Source organism: Miscanthus floridulus, chromosome 12 (genome assembly GCF_019320115.1).
Source record: "Miscanthus floridulus cultivar M001 chromosome 12, ASM1932011v1, whole genome shotgun sequence".
Taxonomy (NCBI): Eukaryota; Viridiplantae; Streptophyta; class Magnoliopsida; order Poales; family Poaceae; genus Miscanthus; species Miscanthus floridulus.
Genome location: NC_089591.1, coordinates 4,748,695 through 4,769,616, shown reverse-complemented (window position 1 = coordinate 4,769,616; position 20,922 = coordinate 4,748,695).

The window sequence follows — 20,922 nt, the reverse complement described above, 5'->3', positions numbered from 1 at the left end:
GACAAACAGAGATAGAAGCACATCTCCTGTCGAAGGAGTACCTTTCAAGAAACAATCGATCTTCTTTCAGTATCTACCATATTGGCCAGACTTGGAGGTCCCCCATGCCATTGATGCTATGCACATGCAGAAGAATGTCTTTGAGAGTCTCATTGCTACCTTGATGGACACAGGCAAGTCATAGGATGGCCTGAAAGCATGGAAAGACATGGTGCAGCTAAACATTATGCCACAGCTTCACCTGGTACCTGAGGCTAATGGAAAATACACTCTGCCGCGGCATGCTTCAACCTAACACCAGACGAGAAGAGAGCTATATGCACTTTCCTGAGGGGGATCAAAGTCCCGACTGGGTTTTCAGCAAATGTGAAGAAGCTAGTGTCGATGAAGGACTTGTCAATAACACACTGCAAGGCTCACGATTGCCATGTGATGCTGACAGTGCTTTCTACCTATTGCAATCAGGGCTATAAAGCCAGAGTTCTTGAAAATGACCATCACCCGCATGTGCTACTTCTTTTCAAAGATCTCACAGAAGATGATTGGCAAGCAAGAGCTGAGTGACCTACATGAATTTGTGGTGGAGACACAAAATCAACTGGAGATGTGTTTACCTCCTGCTTTTTTGATATAATGCCACATCTCATGATTCACATGGTTCATCAGATACAGGCGTTGGGCCCTTGCTACTTGCATGAAATGTGGTCCTACGAGCGGTTCATGTCGGTTCTAAGTCGATACGTGCATAATCGAGCATACCTAGAGGGCTCCATGATAGAGGGTTACAGTACTGAAGAAGTCATCGAGTGCTATCAAGAGTACCTAAAAGTACAGAAAGGGATTGGTAAACCCGATTCTCGTCACAAGGGTAGGCTGGCTGGGAAGGGCACCAGTGGTAGAAAAGTGTTCATCGACCATGATTACAAAGAGGTGAGTCGGGCGCATTACAGTGTCTTACAGAGTACACAACTGATGCAACCGTACATTGATGAACACTTGGCTATCATTATGGCAGGAGAGAAATAGCCGTTCGGATAATTGGGTCATGAAACAACACAAGCAATGACTAACTACATGGTTGAAGGACCAAAACATACCGCCTAGAGAAACCATAGACTCTATTACCATCAGTAGGTTAGCGGAGGGGCCATCGAGACAAGTGACATCTTGGAATGCTTATGACATCAATGGGTATACGTACTATACCCACGCAAAGGATAGTAAATATGTGAACCAAAACAACGGCGTTCGAATAGAGGCTATCGATGGATTGGGGCGAAAGATCCAATACTTTGGCATCATTGAAGAGATATGGGAACTTGACTATGGAAGGGATATAACGGTGGCCCTGTATCGATGCTGCTGGATCAAACAACACCAACTGAATGAGATCAGATTGAGAGTCCTGGACCTTGAGAATCTAGGCTACCAAGATGACCCTTGGGTGCTCACTTCACGTGTCGCACAAGTTTTCTATATGTCTGACCCACAAAGTAACCTCCCCCCGAAGAAGAAGACAAAGCACGTGGTTGCCTCCGGAAAACAGCACATTATTGGAGTTGATGGCGTGGACGATGTTGAAGCTTACAATAACTACGATGAGATGACACTATTCACAGACTTTCCTAAAAAGATTAGTATTGTGGAAAAGAACCTCCCCAAAGACATAATACCATGGGAATGAAAATGTGTCAAGGGGAAAGTCGTTACAGCGGGCTAGCTAGTTGTTGAACGTGTAGTGTTTGTGTAAGTGTGTGTTTGTAAGACTTTATTTATGCATGCGTGTGAGACTATATATTTATGTACGTGTTTAAGACTACATATTTTTGTATGTGTGTGAGACTACATTTTATGCATGTGTGAGACTACCACTCTATTACTACTAAAACTTTATGAAATCACTTAACACTTTATGAAATGAAGAAATGACCAAAACAAAAGTAGGAGATCTTGATGAGTTATACAACTTTTATATTCATCACCTTTACAGCTGAAATCATTTAGTGTTTGAAAATCAGGTTTGAAGCTATCATTTTCTGAAATTTAAAATTTGAATTGTTCAAAATTAGTGACAAAGTTAGTGTGTTGATTTGGTCATTCTTTTCATTTGACAAAGTTTGAGCACTTCAAATTTTCAAATTTAAAAAAATGATAAGTTCGAACGAGATTTTCAACCATTAATGATTTAAGCTGGAAAAGTGATGAATACCAAAGTTGTATAACTCATCAAGATTGTGGGGGTATTGACCCCTATACCCTTATGGCTAGGCTTGGGCCGGCCCGGATCAGTGGGTTCGGTCCACCAAAAGACGACGCGTGGCCCGGCCAACCTGTTCGGAGTCCCGCGCAAGGAGTCAAGGCAGATTTGGCGGTCAAGCAAGATCCTGGTCGGTTAGAATAGGAATCCTTATCTGGCCACATATGGCAATTGTAACTGGCTAGGATTAGTTTCCAGATCTATAACCCTACCCCTCGGACTATATAAGGCGGGCAGGGGACCCCTCTAAAAAACATCTCTCATTGACATACAGCAATACAATCAGACGCAGGACGTAGGTATTACGCCTTCTTGGCGGCCGAACCTGGATAAAACCTCATGTCTGTCTTGCGTCACCGTCTTGTTTGTGGCTTGCGCATCTGTCTGCCGACAATCTACTTCCTTGGGCATACCCCTAGGTAGACTACCGACCATATTTCATCGATAGTGGCACGCCAGGTAGGGGGTGTGCGTACTGCTCTCTAAGCAAACAAGATGGTCATCATCTCTGGCTCCATGGCTACGCCGAACGGCCTCATGTTCACCGTCGGCCAGATCACCTGGACCACCACCTCCAACGACTTCATCACCATGACCACAGAGGAGGCGTGGACTCAGTCTGCGCCGACCACTGCTTCACCTGCATCAGCTACGGCTCCGACCACGGTGGATACGGCTCTGACCACGATGGATACAGCTCCGACCACGGTGGATATGGCTCCGACCACGACGGATATGGCTCCGACCACAATGGATCTTGCTCCGACCACGGTACATCTGGCTCCGACCACACCTACATCATGTTCAGCCACGCCGACAACCCATCATCCGCTTCCCCACTACAAAGGGAAGCAGATCGACAACACCGACTTGCTCGACTCCATCGATCGGGTCGGCACCAAACTCGTTGAAACCCTAGCTCTGGTAAGTACGATTCAAAGTCAACCCAATGAGCAGGTAACCGCTTCCCACAATAGATCTACCCTGACCAGCTCAGACCAGTCATCCTACATGACTTGGTACAGATCTCGTGGTCATATCTACTCCTGAAGGGCGCTCCGCTCGTCGCCGGCCAGCCTCTGCGACGGGTCTCCAGCTCTCCGAGTACGAAGCCTCGACGGAGAACTACCAGGCCCAGCTCTACGGCCTACGAAACGCTGCCTCCAACTACGCGTACAACCTACAACGCCGCTCGAATCTGTGTTTTATGCATCGACCTCGGCCGAAGCCACGCAACTTCGTCAACATGATCTGGATTGAAGATTATCAAGAAGGATCCGTCCACACGGTCCAAGAGGGTGACTCCAGCTCCTCGTCTGGCATCGCATCTGATGCCTCCGTCCACACCAAGCTCCAGCATCATGATGATGAAGGCGTCGAATACAATCTGGATATCCCAGACCACGCCCCGGGGTTCCCGCAATTCCCGTCTTTCCCGCCAAGGCGAGGGGGTTTGATCAACGTTGTCAGCAATGACGAACCACCGGCAGTTGGCAAAACAGAACAAGAAAGGACTGCACGCGAAGCACGCAATATTAACCGGTTTAATCGCCAACAAATCGAAGCCGAAGCAGACCAGGAGGCATGACGCATAAGGGTCCAGCCACGCGACCTTAACGATGCTTTCGACAGGGTAGGGGACAAATAGGTCTTCAGGACTCCAAGCGCCAACATAGCCGTCGCCATGGCGACAATGCAACAGCTACCCAACACCCCGGAAACCTAAGCAGTTCGCGATGAAATACAAGCCTATCTGACGGCTACTATGGCCCAGACCGCAGAGATTGTAAATCAAGCCCAGGCTCCATCCGTCTTAGTCGAGTCAAGCCATAGCTGGCAGCACCCAAGTCGCTCACAGCCACTCAACCAATGTGGCTCGCGCAACAATGACCCATCCATTAAGGCGGAAATGGTGGCCATGACAGTGGCCAGGATGACAACCGCCGTGACGTCCAGGACGATAACCGCCGAGACAACCATGACAATCGCTGCGATAACCACGGCCGCAGGCCTAATCCAGATGGCAATCGAGATCGCCACGATGGCAATAACGATCTTCGCCATTACCTCGGTGGACACGATCTGCGTGCTCGCATCAACCAAAGAGCCGACGATCGAGCATCCCATGAAAGTTATCGCCGTATGGAATATGACACTGCCCACGGCCTGCCGGGTTTGAAGTAGTTTACTCCACACCTTCGCCAAGTCATATGGCCCAAGAATTTCAAGCTTGAGAAACTTCAGAAGTACGACGGCAAGGAAAACCCCGAATTATGGGTCATGCTCTACGAAACTACATGCAGATCAGCCATGGCTGATGAGCATGTCATGTCTAACTATTTCCCAGTCGTTGTTGGCCATGCAGGTCACCAATGGCTGGTCAGCTTGCCGGCGAACTACTTTGACTCTTGGCAGGAGCTCAAGCAAGCCTTCATCGACAACTTCATTGCTACTTGTGAACAACCAGGCAACAAATACGATCTGCAACGGATTCGAGATCGAAAAGATGAGCCACTGCGCGAGTACGTCCGGTGTTTCTCGGAGATGCGCATCAAGGTCCCATCAATCTCCGACAACGAGGCAATCGAGGCTTTCATCACTGGCCTCCGCTTCCACGACGCCCTAAGGGACAAGCTCCTCCGCAAGAGACCTGAATCGGTCACAGCGCTCCTGGCCACCACTAAGAAATATGCGGACGCCGACGACGCTAAAAAGATAATTATTGAAGAAGCAGCAAGGGTTTCACGCTCTGACCACCCCCCACACTGCGACGACTACCACGACAACCGTGGTTGGAACGACAATTTTGACCGCCGCAACCAGCGCAACGACTCCCGTGACCACCGCGACCAACGTAATCAGCGGCGCAACCGCCGTGATGATTACAGGAGCAAGCGTGCTCGGGAAGACGACGGCGAGGTCAACACTGTTAAAAAGGGTGGCGGATGTCGTAACTATGAAGACGACTACGCCAAAGCATTGAAAGGGCCCTGCCAACTCCATCCTAAGTCAAACCATACCATGGAGAATTGCTGCGTTCTCAAGTCTATCTACACACATCAACAGGCTCCAGATACATCTGACAAGCCTAACGATGCAGGGGAACAGCGCATTGAGGATAATGACGATGATGATGCAGAGCCTCGTCACAAGTACGTCAAGCCAACCGATCGCGTGCACACCATCATCGGAGGCAAAGTGTCCATCGAGACCAAACGAGAACGCAAGCTGCTCGCCCGCGCTTGCTTGAACATGGCCAACACCGACAACCTCCTCACCGATCCGCGGTTCCCTCCGTGGTCTCACCGCAAAATCTCCTTCAGTAGAAAGGACCAATGGGCCGCAATACCTGAGCCAGGGCATTTTCCCCTGGTCCTCGATCCTTGTATCAACAAGGTTCAGTTCGATAGAGTACTAATCGACGACGGCAGCTCCATCGATATACTGTTCAGGAATAGTCTACCCGCCTTGAAGATAGCTCAGGCGGATCTCAAGCCGTATGAGGCATAGTTCTGGGGTGTTCTCCCCGGATAGAGCTCTACACCTCTCGGGCAGATCACGCTACCTGTGCAGTTTGGGACCCCGGACCACTTCCGCACCGACTACGTCAACTTCGTGGTCGCTGACTTCGACAGCACCTACCATGCTATTCTTGGTCGACCGTCGCTCACCAAGTTCATGGCCATACCTCATTACAGGTATCTGGTGCTCAAGATGCCTACCGAGAAAGGAGTTCTAACCCTCCGAGGCAACGTGTACGTAGCTTATACCTATGAAGATGACAGTTTCAAAATAGCAGAGGCTCACGACCTCTCTATTCACATGGCCGAGACCATGCTCGACACCAAGAAGACCTCGACCGACCACCTAGAGATCCCAGAGCTCGAGGCTCCACGCAAGAACATCAAGTCCAAGGAGCACAAGGTGATCCAGCTGGTCGACGGTGATCCCAGCAAAACAGGCCCTTATCGGGCCAACCTGGATCCCAAATAGGAAGACGCGCTCATCAGGTTCTTGAGGAGCAACGTGGATGTGTTCGCATGGAAACCTGCTGACATGCCCAGTGTACCTCAGAACTTGATCGAGCACTCCTTGAATGTCAACAGCAAGGCCAAACCTATCAAGCAGAAGCTACGACGGTTTGCTCGCGACAAAAAGGAGGCGATTAGGGTAGAAGTTACACGGCTTTTGGCAGCTGAATTTATCAAAGAAGTGTATCATCTAGAGTGGTTAGCCAACCCGGTTCTTGTACGCAAAAAGAATAATGAATGGAGAATGTGCGTTGATTACACTGATCTCAACAAACACTGCCCTAAGGACCCCTTCGGCTTACCTCGCATAGACGAGGTCGTAGATTCAACCGCCGGTTGCGAGCTGCTTTCCTTTCTCGATTGCTACTCTGGTTATCACCAGATCGCTCTCAAAAAGGATGACCAGATCAAGACGTCTTTCATCATGCCTTTCGGCGCCTACTGCTACACGACCATGTCGTTCAGGCTCAAGAACGCCGGGGCTACCTACCAACGCGCTATACAAGCTTGCCTCAAAGACGAGATAAAAGGCGACCTCGTCGAGGCTTATGTTGATGATATAGTTGTCAAAACCAAGGAAGCACATACCCTTGTTGACAACTTGGAACGCACCTTTGTAGCCCTTAACACATTCCAGTGGAAATTAAACCCAAAGAAGTGCATCTTTGGTGTTCTTTCTGGCATACTACTTGGCAACGTCGTCAGTCACGACGGCATATTCCCTAACCCGGAGAAAGTCAAAGCTATCTTGGACATGAAGCCGCCCAAAAAGGTGAAGGATGTTCATAAGCTTACCGGATGCATGGCCGCCCTCAGTCGTTTCATATCAAGATTAGGCGAAAAAGGATTACCGTTCTTTAAACTACTCAAAGCATCTGAAAAGTTTGAGTGGTCGGAGGAAGCAGACGCTGCCTTCACACAGCTGAAACAATACCTTACGTCACCTCCGGTCCTCACTGCTCCAAGAGAAGACGAAACACTCCTGCTTTACATTGCGGCTACTAATCGAGTGGTCTCCGTGGCCATGGTGGTCGAGCGCGACGAGCCCGGCCACGTCTACAAGGTACAGCAGCCAATCTATTTCATCAGTGAGGTACTCAATGAGTCCAAGACCAGGTACCCACAGATTCAGAAGTTGATCTATGCCATACTGATAACATCCCAAAAGCTGAAACACTACTTCGACGGATATCGTGTGGTGGTCATGACTGAGTACCCGCTGCGAGACATCATTAGCAACAAGGATGCGAACGGGCGCATCGTTAAATGGGCAATGGAGCTATGCCCCTTCTCCTTGGAATTTGCAAGCCATACTACAATCAAGTCTCAGGCACTCGTTGACTTCATCATCGAGTGGACAGACTTAAGCACGCCTGCCTCTCCGGGATCCGACGAGTATTGGACGATGTACTTCGACGGCTCTCTCAACATTGACGGTGCGGGAGTAGGAGTCCTTTTCGTGTCACCATCCAAGGAGCAGCTCTGGTACGTTCTCAGGATTTATTTCCCAGCATCTAATAATGCCGCCGAGTACGAAGCATGCCTACATGGTCTACGCATTGCGGTTGAGCTTGGTGTTAAACGTCTCTATGTCTACGGAGACTCGGCTCTGGTCATCAACCAACTTAACAAGGACTGGGGCACAACCAGCGAAAAGATGGATGCATACTGCAAGTCTATCAGAAAGCTAGAAGGCAGGTTCTATGGCATCGAGTACATACACGTGGTCCGGGACAAGAATCAAGCAGCAGATGCGCTGTCCAAGTTAGGATCATCCCGAGCCAAAATCCCACATGGCGTATTTGTCCAAGACCTGCTCACACCTTCCATCGAAGAGGAAGATTCCATGGCAGACAAGCCTCCAGACCAGCAATTGGTGGCTACGGTTCTGGCGTCGAGCACCATCGAGCCGCCTCCGACCACTCATGAGCCCGACTGGAGAATACCTTTCATCAAATACCTAACAGATGGCAGCGGTTATACTGATCGGACAGAAAACGAGCGCCTGATGCGTCGCAGTAAGCAGTACCTGCTCGTCAATGGCAAGTTATGGCGCAAGAACGCAAAGGAGGAAATCTTGATGAAATGTATAACCCAGGAGGATGGCGAACATCTCCTGGACCAAATCCACTCTGGCTCCTACGGCAACCACACAGCCTCAAGAACGCTGGTCGGTAAGGCTTTCCGAGCAGAAATCTATTGGATGTCAGCAGTAGCCGACGTAGAGAAGCTAGTCCACCACTTTGAGGGTTGTCAGTTCTTCGCCAAGAGAATCCACGTACCAGCACATGAGATCTAGACAATACTAGCCTCTTGGCCCTTTGCATGCTGGGGACTGGATATGATCAGGCCTTTCAAGCCAGCTCTAGGGAAATTTACATGCGTCTTTGTGCTGATCGACAAATTTTCTAAGTGGATAGAATACATGCCTTTGGTACAGGCATCCTCAGAAAAGGCTGTCATGTTCCTCGACTAGGTCATCTACCATTTCGGCATACCCAACAGCATCATCACTGATCTAGGGTACTCAGTTCACCGGGAACGCTTTTTGGGACTTCTGCGATGAAAGGAGCATAGTAGTAAAATATGTCTTGTGGCGCACCCTAGAGCTAATGGACAAGTCGAGTGGGCAAATGGCATGATCTTGGACGCATTGAAGAAGAGGATGTATCGAGAAAATGACAAAGCTCCCGGAAGATGGCTCAAAGAGTTACCAGCCGTGTTCTGGGGCCTCAGAACTCAGCCTAGTCGTAATACCGGCGTCTCACCATACTTTATGGTTTATGGCGCTGAGGCAGTCCTCCCAGCAGATATAGCTTTCAGATCAGCACGGGTAGAGAATTTCGACGAAGGCAAGGTCAATGAAGTACGGGAGCTAGAAGTGAATAGCACAGAAGAGAAGCGGCTCGATTCTTGTGTGCGTACGGCCAAATACCTTGCTGTTTTGCGTAGGTACTACAACAAGAACGTTAAAGAGCGGTTCTTTGTGGTCGAGGACCTGGTCCTGAAGTGGAAGATGAACCAGGCTGGTGTCCTTAAACTCGCAACCCCATGGGAGGGGCCCTTCATGATCAAGGAAGTCACACGACCAACGTCTTATAGGTTAGCTCACCTGGACGGTACGGACGTACCAAACTCATGGCACATCAACAAGCTTAGACGTTTCTATGCTTAACTACTGAGATATGTACTCCTCTTGTACTTTCGATCTACTTCAATAAAGCTATTATGATTTCTCCGACCACTCTAATGTGTAACTTCGAATTTTATGGTTATTCTAACTTAGCGAGTAAGAGCCGACCACCATTCCTTCTACAGTTTTTGGAGTAGGCCCTGTCTCTGGTTCCTCCCAACACGTGCATGGGATCCGCTCTCTATGTTACGAGTGATCGGCAGGTCCCCCTTGGTTTGACTTGTCCATGTCTACGTGTGCACAGGTCACGCACCTCACACTCCGACCACATGGCAAACTAGGGCTGCACAAACTTTTCGGGATGTAGTATCGAGCAAAATGGTACAACTAAACAGAATGTTAACATGTTCTCACTTAGTTACACCAACATGAGTTTCAAGCTTAAATATGTTTTATACAAAGCAAACAAGCTTATGATGATATACAGTTACGTTATTACAAGCTTGCCTGAAGAGGCCAAAGTTTACAATAACACAACTATGTCCTCCTTCTACAGCTCTAAGCCTATTACATTGGCTGGTTGGGGCACGCGGCACCTACTGCTCGCTGCTTTCGATATCCTACTCGAGTCTCGGGGACTCTTGTGCTGGTCGAGCTGAAGGGGATGGCCCCGCCGATGCCTGGCTGGTCGAGACCGCAGGCTTTGACGGTTGGCTTGCAACTGATGGCATCCCCAGCTGGCTTGTCGATGGCGTACCCTATACAGGTGCTGTCCTGCCTCCACACAGGTTAATATCGCCAATTATCTTTGACGATAGGTCCAGCTAGGCCATCCGAAGTTCCTCAGCCTTGTCTAGGTCTACCTCCTTTAGGTATCCAGCCTCCAAGCGCTTGAGATCGATCAGGGGGTAGTGGGCACGCACCATGCTCAGCACATGTGCACCCGTGTACTCACCCGCCTCCTTCACGAACTCTTGGAACCATCCCCATGCCTTTTTGCATCTCTCGACCAGTCCAAGCTGGGGCGTCCTTGGCTCTTCCTCTGTGAGCGCCGGGTCGATAAGGTCGAGGACGGGCAAAATGCCAGTTGCCACTTCTGGCACCGGTTCTTCCATGTGTCCCAATCCTCGGTGGTCTCTAGGCATCGTGCCTTCTAGCCGTCACGATCTTTCATCATAGCTTCTAGATGTTTCTTGGCATTGACTTTTAAAACTGCAAACCGTACAAGACATCAAAATGTAACGGCACGACAAGATAAGGCGGGCAACAGAATGAGAAAGGTGGTCTGGAATACTTACTTTTCAGTTCCTCCTTCATCTTGGTTGTGCGGTCCTAGAGTTGAGACTAGTTGCGCGCTAGTTTTTCATTGTCCTCCTTCAGGCGACCACACTCAGCGGTCACACGGCTATTCTCCTCTTGTAGGCGGGTTACTTTGGCCTCTAAGCCTGCACTACAGCTGTCACTACCAACAATGCAACAACACGTGTCATGCACTTGCTATGATAAAATGAAAACTTACTTGTTTTTTCCTGCTCTTTGTTACTGAGCTGGCCGACCAAGTTCTGGTTCTGTGCCTCTTGCTCCGTCCTCTCCTGGTTGGCGGCTTCAAGTTGGCGACACAAGCGTTCCACCTCGGCCGCCAGTTCTCTATTGTTGGCCGCGATTCCCACAATCTGGTCGAAGCACCTCTTTTGGTACTTTGCGGTCTTCATCAAGTCCTGTATATAAACAAGCTAAGTCAGACAGTATGACTAAAAGCAGGATCAATTGGTCAAGCCAAACATACCTAGACTTCTGTCACCAGACGTTTTGCCGCTCGTTCAACTTTTAGGGTCTCTTTGACCTCTAGAATTTCCTCATGCATAACCCACTCGTCGTTCCGCTAGTGCGACACATATACATTTTGTCGTGTGTCTTGGGGACGGCCCAGGATCTCTTCCACTTCGTCCTCTTCAGTCTCTTGTTCAGGAGGTGGCGCTGGTGTGGAGGATGTAGTCTCTGCGACCACTATGGCTTTCCCACGAGCCATAGCATCGGCAAGCATGCTCTGTGCCACCTCCGGCTGCTACTCTTCGGCTTGGTCTGGCCCCCTTGGCGCCGAAGTATCCCCCTCAGTAGGGTTAGTACTCGGAGCACTTGTACTTGGCTCAGCTCTCTTCTCGACTAGCTGCTCGGGGACTGTCGTCTGGCCGCTCGTCTGCTGAGGTTCCGGTTGATTTTCTTCCACAGGTTCCTCCACAGCTGGCTGCTGGGTAGTTTTTTCCGCTGTTGCTGGCGAAGTCATGACGCACCCGGCTAGCTGGTCAGGATTTTCGGTGGACGCCGACCTAATATATCAGAGAAAATTCAGAAGACAATAGTACTCAATACAAATTGTAAGCTTACATCAAGGTTACAAATACTTACAGCTTGGAAGCATGGAATGACTGTGGCGAAGGAGCGTCTCTTCGACCGTGCTTGCTCCACGTGCTCGGTGGGTTCCACCGGGTCTTTTTCCATGACCAGTATCGGCACCGGGGTTTGGTGCTCGACCCCTTCTCCGCTTGTCCTCTGTGTTGCAGTGGTCGGTGATGCGATCCCTGCTGGCATAGAGGAGCCACCCTGCTCCGTCGACTCCATTTGTTTCCTCCTCTTTCGAGGGACGAGTCGGAAGATGTCTGCATTTTCTATTTCATCATCTGACAGAGGGAAGATAGCCTGACGATGTTTGTTGGGCGCCGGTCACTTGCCAGCAGCTCTGGCCGTTGCCTCCTCTCCAACCCCGAGTACGGCCCAGTCGACGTCTTCGGCCCTAGCACTAGTCTAGGTGGTAGGGCCGGCAACTTGCGGCCAATCCACACCAGGGGGTGGAGACACGAACACAACTGCCCTATCACAACCATTACTCTGGGAAACGTAAAGACGACAACACAGTCAATTTTTGTTCCAACATAACTCTATAGCTACAAGGAAGCATAATTTACCTTTGGGGGAGGTCGGGCCAGTTTGAAGGCGTGCTCGATGTCGCTTAACCTAACATAATTAGGATTGGCTAGGTTGAATAGCTCCCCAATCCTGGCCTTGACTTCGATCTTGTCAAGCGCCTCTTTTCTGGTCCTCATTGGATCTCTCATAGCCAGGATGTACCCTCTTCTGGCAGGGCTGGATCCTTCGGCTGATGAAGTTCCCGACCATGCTTGGACCGTCCAGCTTCCCCCACGGGATCATCCTGAGCAGTTCTGCGATCTGTTCCAAGTGCTCGGGCTTCTCCGACCAGCTGTTCTTCTTCTCCGGAATCAACCCTACGTCGCACAGGGTGATCGTGTTCGGCTCTTCACGGATGTAGAACCACTTCTTGTACCATTCATCCAGTGATGTGTTCCAAGGGCAGTGCAAGTACTGGGCCTTCATCCCGTCACGCAGATTGAGGTATATGCCTCCGGCTATCTTCGAGCCGCTGCTCCCTTTCTTCCGCAGACAAAACAGATGGCGGAAGAGGTCGAAATGGGGCTGGAAGCTGCCATAGGCTTCGCAAAGATGGATGAAGGTGGAAACAAGAAGAATCGAGTTGGGATGCAGATTGCAAATCCCAATCTCGTAGTACAAACAGAAGCCCCTAAAGGAAAGGGTGCACTGGAACCCCAAAACCTCGCTTGAAGAAATCCTCGAAAACCACAATCTCACCTGGTTGTGGATCGGGGAAACTTTCTCCTTCTGGCGCATGCCATCCCACGAGTGCCTTGTTAGTGGAGCACTCCCATGGCGACGAGGTCTTCGATGGTCTGCTCGTTGCTCCTTGACTTCCACCACTCCTTCAGCCATGACTCCTGGCTTTCTTCTGGGCATCTCTCTTCACCATTAATCTGTCCTTGCTTAGGGGGTGGATGCGGTGGAGGGGGGATTGGTGATGATTTTTGGAGGTATAGGGTTTCGGCAAGAGGAAGAAGAAGGTTGCGGCGGCGAATGACAATGGGGATCAGTAAAAAGTAACTTGCCAGTTTTATATTATAAATAACCAAGAGCTCCATCGTTTCATCTGCTCGAGATTCTTGGGAGACGTGCACACGCGCCAGCAGATGGTTGCTTTTCACAACCTCAAGATCTACGCCAATAAATGCGCCCCTTCGTTATCAGAGTACGCGCCTCTTCGTTGATAGTGTGAGAGGGCCCACACTGACGTGCCTCCATACAGGTGCCAAGCGACTGTTTGCCAGAAAGAGTAAGAAGACAGAGTGACGTGCTATACCCTGTCATGCTTTTTTGACCAGACGTGTCAGATTGGACTTGACAGAGTAAGGAGATAAATAAATACACCAAATAATAGTACAAGGGGCGTTCATTTTTTCGCTGCATATCTTGTGCTCAAGGATGGACCAGACCACTGCCATGCTCGGAGACTACCCAGACCACTGCCGTGCTCAGGGACTACTCCGACCACTGCCGTGCGCGGGGACTGCTCCGACCACTGCCGTGCTCGGGGACTGCTCCGAGCAATGCCGCGCTCGGGGACTGCTCCGAGCAATGCCGCACTCGGGGACTGCTCCGACCACTGCTCGGAGATCGTTCTCCTCGGCTACATGTGATTTGTACTCACATACAGTTGAGAGACATTTATTTAGACCTTGCTACAAGGCTCATACTTTGCCTTCCAGCAAGCCCGGGGACTACATCGGTACGATGCACCTGCCGGTGCATCTCGTATCGCCTGCATGACGATTGGATTCTTAACATCAGTGGAAATTCTTTTTTAGACCCTGGCACCACGTGCCTGCGTCACCTATTACCTAGGCTCGGGGACTAAGTGGGCATACTTCACCTTGCGGCGAATGTGTTTATTTAATCGACCCCTATGCTTTGACTGATTGTAAGGATTACTGCCGTGCTCGAGAACTGTCCCGACCACTAATCGGAGATCATTCTCCTCGGCTACATGTGATTTGTACTCACATACAGTTGAGAGATATTTATTTAGACCTTGCTACAAGGCTCATACTTCACCTTCCAGCAAGCCCGGGGACTACATCGGTACGATGCACCTGCCGGTGCATCTCGTATTGCCTGTACGACAATTGGGTTCTCAACTTAACTGGGAATTCTTTTTAGACCCTGGCACCACGTGCCTACGTCACCTACTACCAGGCTCGGGGACTAAGTGGGCACACTTCACCTTGCGGTGAATGTGTTTGTTTTTTGACCCCTCCGCCTCTGATGATCAAGGATGCTACGCTTCAAGATTCACTTACATTTCTTTTCAGAAATACAAGTGGGCACACTTCACAGGATGGAAATCTTTTTCTTTTTTTCTTAAGAGCACCATACATTCTTCGGACAACCTATTTTTCCGGCGATGACGGTGGTCAGAGATGTCCAGGACTCAAGCCTTACTTGTCAGAGAAGGTTAAAATGGCGTGTCGTAGCATAATACATGGTGCTCGGGGACTAGCTGTGGAGGTATTGACCCCTATACCCTTACGGCTAGGCTTGGGCCGGACCGGATCAGTGGGTTCGGTCCACCAAAAGACGACGCGTGGCCCGACCAACCTATTCGGAGTCCCGCGCAAGGAGTCAAGGCAGATTTGGCGGTCAAGCAAGATCCTGGTCGGTTAGAATAGGAATCCTTATCCGGCCACATATGGCAATTGTAACTGGTTAGGATTAGTTTCTAGATCTATAACCCTGCCCCCCGGACTATATAAGGCGGGCAGGGGACCCCTCTAAAAACATCTCTCATTAACATACAGCAATACAATCAGACACAGGACATAGGTATTACGCCTTCTTGGCGGCCGAACCTGGATAAAACCTCGTGTCTGTCTTGCGTCACCGTCTTGTTTGTGGCTTGCGCATCTGTCTACCGACAATCTGCTACCTTGGGCATACCCCTAGGTAGACGACCGACCATATTTCATCGACAAAGATCTACAACTTTTATTTTGATCATTTCTTCATCTGACAAAATGATGGTAAACATTGTTCACAAATCAATATGTTTCTCATATAGTTCATGAAACTATGAGTCATATGTGAATTTATGAACAAAGTTTACTAATACTTTGTCACATGAAGAAGTGACCAAAATAAAAGTTGTAGATAGTGAGGATTTCAACAACTTTTATGTTCACGACTTTTATTGTTGAAATCATTTAAGGTTTCAAAATCTTGTTTGAAGTTGCCAATTATTAAAATTCAAAATTTCAACTATTCAACTTTGGTCAAATGAAAATATGATCAAAATAAAAGTTGTACATATTGATGAGTTCTACAACTTTGGTATTCATGAGTTTTTCATCTGAAATCATTTACTCTTTCAAAATATTGTTTTAAGTTTAAATTGTTTGAATTTCAAAATTTGAATCATTCAAACAAAGTCACATGACAAGATGACCAAAATAAAAGTTGTACATATTGATGAGTTATACAACTTTTATGTTTACAACATTTTCATTTTATTTCATTTAATGTCATAAAATTATAGTCGAAGTTTTAAAATTCAAATTTTTAATTTTTGTTTTTTTGTTTTCTATATTGTTTTGACCACAATTGTTTATATATATTTCTTCATATATAGAATAATACAAAATATTATATTTGTGCATATACACAATTTTTTTTAAATTATTTTGTGTGTTTTCTGATATAAAAAATATAGAATTTATTACTTAAAAAATAGAAACTATTTGTAGGGGCGGCTGGATCAGGAACCGCCCCTACAAATCATCCCGTCTATAAAACAGAGGGCGCACGGGTGTCGTCTTCATTTGGGCACTCTCTTCTCCTCCGACGCCATCAGGCTGCCCCACCGACGCCGGCCCACGCCCCTTCCCCGCCGACGCCGTCACACGCCCCTTCCCCGTACTCGCACGCCCCATCTCTGCACATCTCACCGCACCCGCGCCCCCTCGCCCCCTCCCGCGCACCCGCCCTAGGGTTTCCAGAGGAGCGGCGACGCCACCGGTGAGCGAGGAACCTTCAGCCTCCAGCGGTCCCGCACCCGGCCCCCAGCGCCCGCCCCCATCTCCACGCATCTCCCCGCACCCATGCCCCCTCCCATGCCCCCTCCCGTGCACCCGCCCTAGGGTTTCTAGAGGAGCGGACACCGCCGGCGAGCGAGGAGCCTTCAGCCTCCAACGGTCCTGCACCCGCCCCCCCATGCCCACCCCCCACATGCCGACGACGTAGGCTCCCAGCGCCCCACACCCAGCCCCTGGCGTCCCGCCCCCACACACCGATGACGCATCGTCGGTGGTTGATGGGCGTCTTCAACCTGTGCGTGTCGCTGGCACCTCGTCTCCAGCCTCCACTAGTCCCCACCACATCTCGATCTACAAGGACGGCAGGTGCTCATTTTCCTCACCCTTTCTCTCCCTCTTCTCTATTGCATGCATACAAGGACGCCTCCAGTAGGCCTTGTTTTTGTTTGTCTCGATAGTAACCACGCCATGTTTGTGATAGCCTGCATTACCTTCTCCTCTCTTCTCTGTTATGATGCCTTGATGCTCCAAGTTCAAGATCAGATGATGATTGACATGTTTCTGAGGCCTCTACCACTGCTACTACTCTTTTTTTGATATATTGTTGTTTTATAGGACTACTTTGGTTTATAGCCCTTTTTGATTTCTTATACCTTCTCGCGTACCTAAAGCACACTTTCTTGCATCTATTAGAACAAAGCGCGAAATAATGTCACGCACACCAGATAGTGCAGCCCGATGCCCCGAGCATGATGAGCACCCAACCAATGAGGAGAAAGCACTAGAGGACCAGCTAACTCAGGAGCAGTTCGATAACGAGTTAGAAAAGGATCTAGAAGTGATGCTTACTTAGGAGCAGTGTGACGAGGAGGACAGGGGAGCAGAAGGAAGAGCAGGAGAGTCTACTGAAGACAAAAAAGAAGAGGATGACTCAGAAGAGGGATATGAAAGTCCCAAGGATCCTTTCCCACGTGAAGCCAGAAGGAGGCCAACGGAGGAAGATTTGGACAAGGATTTTGACCCGAACGAGGAGGTAGGGAAAAAGCTTTAGCTTGTAAATTTTGCTAAAGCTTTGGCTGTGTTACCTCTGCTAACACTTTGACCTGTCATATATACAGGTCCCTCTTGAAACTCGGAAAAGATGACGTCGACGTCCGCGACATCTCGCTGGACAAGACGGAGTAGAGGAAAGGAGAGTAGAGGCAACAGCCACAGAGACGGATCATGATGCCTCTGCTCTACAAACTCAAGACACAACCACGACTACCAAGCCTATGAGGAAACGAGGGGATAGAAAAGGAAATCTATATCCAGATAAGGCATGCTATGTGATAACGGAGGTCGGGTCAGCAGGGGAGATCCTTGAACCGAAGGAATTAAGAGGAAAATTCTGTAATGCGATCGGGGCCCTAGTAAGAGATAAATTGAACCCAGCAATCCCTAACTAGAAAGAGGTACCAGAGAACATAAAGAATGCACTATGGGATAGGTAGCTGAAGGTCAATTTTAGATTTCTGGAGGGTAAGCACGAATTGGTAAAAAAATGCTATCAGGATGATGGGAGAGTCATTCCGACATTGGAGGTCGAAGCTCAACATGAAGTATATCCAAAACGGGTTAACTCCCTTCAATGAGTTCGGCAAAATAACTCCTAGTCAATGGGAGGAGCTCGTGGCTCAGAAGACTTCACCGGAGGCATTGGAGCTCAGTGCCCGTAACACCGAGCTGGCGAAGAGGAACAAACACCACCATCATTTAGGCCCCGGTGGCTACTATGCCAAGGAAGAACAGTTTAGGAAGATGGATGAAGAGGCCGTAGCTGCTAGGAATATCGATGTGATGAATTTGAAGGTACGCTCAAGGAACTAGATATATGCAAGGAGTACAGAATCATCCGGCAATAATCTTAAGTTTGATAAGCCAGAGACCCAAGAGGCGGTATCAAGGATACTGAAATATGCTAAAGACAAGGAGAAGGGCTCATTCAATCCTTCTAGAGAGAGGGACGAGCTTAGCCTTGGCTTGGGCAACAAGGAGCACACAGGCCGCACCAGGGGGCTAGGGAAAAGGATGACCTGGAAGCAAGGATTCAAAGAGGACAGACACATGTACAAGAAACATGGCCGAGACCGGGAGACTAGTCTTGAGCTCCAAGTGAAGGCTCTAGTTGCGAAGGCGCTGGAGGAGCAAGGACTGTCTATAGAGCCACGGATATTAGAGACGCCGTCGGGAGAACTGGCATTAGTTGACAGCCCTCCGAAAGTTCCTAGCAGCCAAGGTTCCACTGCAGCCACAACCCTAGTCGATCACTGTTAACACTGGATTTTGGTCAATTCTGGAAGATGACAGGTAGGCCCACATGCGGGGAGAAGGGTGTTCGGCAAACAACGCAAGCGGTCGGCTAAATGCTTGTGCGGTCGGTTATTCTGGAAGGCGGTAACTCCATTCGGGAAAACAGAAGATGGCAGGCAAGACCGATCGGAAAGATGAGAGTTGTATTAATAAAGGAATTTATAAGTTTAGGGTAAGGAATCGTAAGTTTCCAAGTTTGTTTAGAAGTTCCTTTGTAGATCGTAGTCCTTTGGGACTCACATTTTGTCTAGGGTATAAATATTGACCCTCGACCATTGTAATAAGGGTACACAATCAAATCAATACAACCGGCCCCGTGCCAACTTTCGAGTCCTCTTGTCGTGTCGTCGAGTTCTTCGAGAGGAGTCATCGATCCGTCGACCTCCGTAAGTTCCGACAACCTTGTTATCATGTTTAGTATCATGCGGTGGATTTAGACATGGTGCAAGTAGTCTTGTTTGCTTTCAATGGTCGTGCGGCGGATCTTTGCTTGACAATCAAGAAGTCTTTGCTTATGCTTCGTTTATGAGTGGATACCGTGCGGCAGGCGTTTACTCACATGCTTAGTGAAAGCGAGATAGTTATCGGCTCTATATTAGATATGGCAAATCTAAATAGATTCATTAAGTTATCCAGTGTTGCATGTTCTAAACTTCTTATATATTTGTAACACACTTCTGCCCAATCTAGATTGATATTGTTCGGCCTTCTTTCTCTTGTGGTTTTATTCGTGCTTCAACGATCATTGTTTATCTTTATATTACCCTTGCAAAATAGATAACATGCTCATAGTGGCTGAATTGTCTTAATCTAGGTTGTCACATGTTGCGGGTTCATGCATGTTAATCACGTTTAAGCTTTAACGAAACTAGGTGTCGTGCGGCAGATGCAGGTTTTAGTTTAGTTTAATCGCTTTTATTTGTATGTTCCTTCTTCATGGATCCCAATTCGGCTGGATTGCCGAGTTTGGTTATGCGTTAACTCATAATTAATTTCACTTGTTCAAACATGTCTTCCCATGCACATGCATTCGGCAATTAGGTCTTTACGTGCATTTACCCTACGATTCGCTGAATGGTTTATGAACTTGTTGGCAGACAGCTCTCTATAGCCGTATGTCGTTGTAAGTGGCTTCAGGGCCGTATATGTGGAACTGTCCGGTATTACCTGACATGTTCCGGTTTGACATTTAATTGTTTTATCTCTTGTTAGTTTTTAGGTCAAACTGACTGGCACGCTTCCGGATCACGAAACACCCGGGAACCCGATTGAAGCTACGCTTTTCGGCTTGCTGTGTGTGAGACACAGTGCGTCACATTTTGTGTCAACACACTTTTTGGCACGCCCGGTGGGACCATCTGCTAGTTCAAGATGGCATCTGAGATCAACAATGATCATGTTCTGGATGTAAGCATGGCAGAATTGCCAGATAATTACAAGGAGTTAGTGCTACAAGCATGTGAGCAATACCAACGGAAGTGCTTGATGTCTTTTTCCAAAAACAAGAGCAATAAAGTATTTCAAAAGCAATCAATGCCAAGAGTTCTTCTTCCGCATCAAACTGATTACACTGAAGAGGAGGATGCTCAGAAGATGGCAGCCCTGGTTTATAAAGCTATGGGAGAAACCATGACAAACCATCACACAGCTTTTCTGAATACCTTTCGGGCAATCATGATCAGTACTTTTGGCCCAATGGTTGATAAATACTTCGAGGAAAATGTTGGACCACTCAGTGGGCCGACGCTTTTCAATGTTCCAAAGCATCAAGAGAAGCCTGTTGGAAAAGAAGTAGCGTCGCCTTCAAATATAGGTGGATTGACTCACACTGAAAAGCAATCACATCCCACCTATGGCCAGGTGACATTTGGTACCACAGGAGAAGTGCCACTTTCAGCTTATAGAGTTTCTCCAGCATCAAACAGATTGCAGAAGAATATGTATGGAGATGGATATCAAGAATTTACTGATTACAGTGCTATCAATGCTGTGCCAAATCCAGGGTATAGAAGTGTTTCAGGATTGCCTTCTGGAGTGCAAGTGCAAGGAAATCAGGATCCAGGCATTGATGTTTTGATGCACAGGATGGCTGATATGATGCAAAATCAGTTCGGCTTGAAGCCAAAGAATCAATCCTATTCATACAAATCTCCTTATCCAGAATGGTACAACAGAGTGGCATTGCCTCCAAGGGTGAAG